At 35.1% G+C, this 4,419-nt stretch overlaps 1 long non-coding RNA gene across 1 annotated transcript; it reads left to right on the top strand.

Moving 5' to 3' along the window:
* The first annotated feature begins 2,194 nt into the window (after window positions 1–2,194).
* Window positions 2,195–3,781, top strand: LOC135093736 (uncharacterized). The gene is made up of 3 exons (XR_010263476.1): window positions 2,195–2,350; window positions 2,700–2,843; window positions 2,968–3,781. It is a non-coding gene; the product is annotated as an uncharacterized LOC135093736 (long non-coding RNA).
* The last annotated feature ends 638 nt before the right edge of the window (window positions 3,782–4,419 follow it).

Genomic DNA, 4,419 nt, shown 5'->3' with positions numbered 1-4,419 from the left:
CCCCGTCTAGAAGAGCGGTATGAGTGGAACCCCCCCCCAACAGACATGAGAAGCATACTCCATACATGGATGGATAAGGCCCTTATACACAGTTAGCAGCTGGGGGTGGTGAGAAAAACTGGCGGAGACGTCTCAGAACACCTTACTTCATAGAAGCTATTTTAGCTAGAGATGAGATGTGAAGTTTCCAGTTTAGATTATAAGTAAAGGGCAGACCGAGGATGTAGAAGAGGGGGACAGTTGAGTGTCATTGAAGAAGAGGGGATAGTTGTCTGGAAGGTTGTGTCGAGTTGATAGATGGAGGAATTGAGTTTTTGAGGCATTGAACAATACCAAGTTTGCTCTGCCCCAATCAGAAATTTTAGAAAGATCAGAAGTCAAGCGTTCTGTGGCTTCCCTGCGTGAAATGTTTACCTCCTGAAGGGTTGGACGTCTATGAAAAGACGTGGAAAAGTGCAGGGTGGTATCATCAGCGTAGGAGTGGATAGGACAAGAAGTTTGGTTTAGAAGATTATTAATGAATAATAAGAAGAGACTGGGTGACAGGACAGAACCCTAAGGAACACCACTGTTAATAGATTTAGGAGAAGAACAGTGACCGTCTACCACAGCAGCAACAGAACGGTCAGAAAGGAAACTTGAGATGAAGTTACAGAGAGAAAGATAGAAGCCGAAGGAGGGTAGTTTGGAAATCAAAGCTTTGTGCCAGACTCTATCAAAAGCTTTTGATATGTCCAAGGCAACAGCAAAAGTTTCACCAAAAACTAAAAGAGGATGACCAAGACTCAGTATTTTTTTTTTTTTTTTTTGGGGGGGGGGGATTTTTGTTGCCCTTGGCCAGTGTCCCTCCTACATAAAAAAAATATTATATATATATATATATATATATATATATATATATATATATATATATATATATATATATATATATATATATATATATATATATATATATATATATATATATATATATATATATATATATATATATATATATATATTGCTGAATGGCTCCTTAGCATAAGAAACATTTGTTATCAGATTTTTCTGGGTAAAGCTGCAGGCCAACTCCTTCCACCATCTGCTGCAGAAATATGATTCAAGTACCCGTTTATATATCACATCTTTATTTCTGCCCAAGTTTCATGCTACTCAGGGTTCATCTTTGGTGCATCTAGCCAAACAAGACACTTCGTGAACCCTGCCCGTCACAGCACACACACAAAATCACAACCTAACCAAAAACACACGACTTGCCCCGGCCTCCTTACAGCTCCCGGTCCAGTAGTTCAAGTCGCTTTTCTTCTGCTTCTTCTTCTTCTTCTTCTTCTTCTTCTTCTTCTTCTTCTTCTTCTTTAGTATACAACGTATCAGGTTTAGCAAATGATATAATAGTACTTAGCTACAGTCTAGCAGCAGCAGCAGCAGCAGCAGCAGCAGCAGTAGTAGTAGTAGTAGTAGTAGTAGTAGTAGTAGTAGTAGTAGTAGTAGTAGTAGTAGTAGTTGTTGTTGTTGTTGTTGTTGTTGTTGTTGTTGTTGTTGTTGTTGTTGTTGTTGTTTAACTTTTTTTTTTCCTTCTTCCTGTAGTGTCTTATCTATGGGCTTGCTATTTATTAATGTTTGTGCTGTTCTTGAATGCTATGTGACGCTTTTGTTTATTGTGAATACCACGTAACACTGTAATTATTATGATTATGATGAAAGCACTGATAGTATTGCTTCCAGGTGACGCCGTTGCTGATATGAATGCCAACACTGCCTCTCGTTCCGGAGCACTTCAGCACCACGTGACTGTTGTTACGCAGGCCGCCACAAGTCTACGAGCGTAATGAAGATAGTGGCGTCATTTTTTAACTAACATTTTTACTTGCTATATATATATATATATATATATATATATATATATATATATATATATATATATATATATATATATATATATATATATATATATATATATATATATATATATATATATACATTTTTTTTTCAGTTGGTTTGCTGATCTAAAAGCTGTACGTTTTAAGGGCTTCGCGTACGTAGAACTTTCAATTTTTGCTGTAACGTACAATAAAAGAAAAGCGTATCTAGGCTAGCTCAAGTAGTACATATCTAAAAAAAAAAAATACGTATATTAATTACACTTTTATCATTATCAACAAGAGATGAATAGGATGTAAGTTTCTTCCACTGAATTCAGTATTTTTTTGTCACTACAAATGGTTATCAGAGAAATCTTGAGTGCCAATTACATTGTTATAATATCATCTTAAAGTCATCATGAACGCACGCTTCTTCCGTCACTCGCCAGCCTTCGGGACAACACCGCAAGCGAAAGTCATGCAGGCATGTAATCTTGTCTTTAGATCTCCTTTATATCAGCATCATTCTCTAAAATCAAATAAATCGCTTTTGTATATGACCCTCCTTTACTGTGACCTGTTCCGCAGTATTTGTTGGTGTCATTATTAGTTGGTGTGGCAAGTAAAAGTTATTTGATGTAGTAGCTTGACAGTGTATTTTCTAAGCTGCGTTGTTTTAACCTTGGCTTATCTAAAGAAAACCCATATTTTTTTTTTTTTTTTTTTAATAACATCTACGATTGAAGACAAGCCACTTGTGCAACCTTGTGTCGTGTGTTCATGTAGATCTCTCTCTCTCTCTCTCTCTCTCTCTCTCTCTCTCTCTCTCTCAGGCAGACGCAATGATTACAGAGCAGATCAGCGAGGAGACACAAGTGAAGGAGTTGCCCACGCAGACGACCTGCAGCACAGATATTCAGATGCTGGACTCCCTTACTATTAAAATTAGAGCCTCAGAAGACCAACTTGCCCAACAAAGAGGTGAGCACTGTCCCGACGTTAGCACTAATATTTGTAAAGACGTTTGATATTCTCGGTTACATGTTAATACACCAATATGATGATTAATAGAAAATACTGCAGTGATAGAATTATGTATTTTCAGTTGATACTGCCGCTCTCACTATGGAACTTGCATCACTCCATGATCCCCACATGCGTGAGCTGCTCGCTCTTTGCACTCAAGGATGCCAGAGGGTTTCGAAAAAGATTGAAGAGTATAAAAGACTCTTTGACCAGTTTTCACAAGAAATCAGATCAAGCTTTCAACGAGATTACGAAAATCCTTTAAAAGACTCTTCCCAATCGATTTCATTGGACGATCCCTCAAACCCAACCGGGGATCAATCTTAACTGCTTCGACCTCTGAACATCCAAGCGTTTCTTTCATCACCTGACAAACAGCGAACCTATCATATTATGTTTATGAAACAGAGAAACAATACACTGATATCCTAATACCTTTGGAACACCGTGAGCATAATAAGAATACTACATTTGATCCAATGAACTAATATATATATATATATATATATATATATATATATATATATATATATATATATATATATATATATATATATATATATATATATATATATATATATATATATATATTCACTCATTATTATTACATTCCAGTGAGAAGAGATCCAGGTGTTCAATGCATATGCATATGTCTTCTTTAATGTTTGAAAGGATATTTTAGTTGAATGAATACCAGATTTTATTTTTTCATTTTATTTTATTTTAATTTTTGTTTTTCTTCTAAGTATATTTTGAGATTTGGGTTTTTCACCAGATGTTACACATTAATTTACATTACAATACTTTAATTTACTTTTTTGTAATGAATCAGTTTTAACAGGTGTGCAAGGGTCAGTAACTTATGTTAGATAATAAAGACTAATGCTGAATTTTTTCTTGGTATTTGTTGTTCCTTGAAATGAAACACCTTTCTTTTTTGTGGTTTCAAAAATATAATGGATCAATTTTACAATCTTGTGTTAAGTTTAGACTATTTTCAGGAAATACAATTATTTCAAAGTCAGTTTTATGCATCATTATGATTCCCTGTACTCTTGGGCTTATCATGCACCCTGCTTTGACATTTGCAGTTAAGAATCAATATGGCATTGTGAATGCAATTAAAAACCTTTCTGACTGGATCTGTGAGTCAAATGGGTTAAATTATTGTTCATATTTAGTCTAGTTGTTATTGATAAACTACTAGCGACTCAACATCTTGTACCAGAAAAATCAACAAATTTCAATTCAGTGAAAGTTTCGTTACAAGAGAATATGTATCCTTTTGGCAGAAAGCAAAATCAGATCCCCCTAATTATTTGTGTGTATTTGTTATTTACATGAAATGCCTGTACTGGGTTTATTGAACTATGAGACATGCAACAAATTAGTTACAAATGCATGCAAGGCAATCCTAATGAATTATCAGTCCTCTCTTCCATAGAGGCCTAAAAGCAGTTCTAAGGAATGCAAGTTAATTTAAGTATGTTGATGCCTTGTCTTGGCTATTCATCTTAACTAACAAAGTTGC

This window comes from Scylla paramamosain, chromosome 3, assembly GCF_035594125.1.
Source record: "Scylla paramamosain isolate STU-SP2022 chromosome 3, ASM3559412v1, whole genome shotgun sequence".
NCBI classification, from domain to species: Eukaryota; Metazoa; Arthropoda; class Malacostraca; order Decapoda; family Portunidae; genus Scylla; species Scylla paramamosain.
Note: the sequence above shows the minus strand (reverse complement) of the source record. Positions and strands in the feature narration are given on the sequence as shown.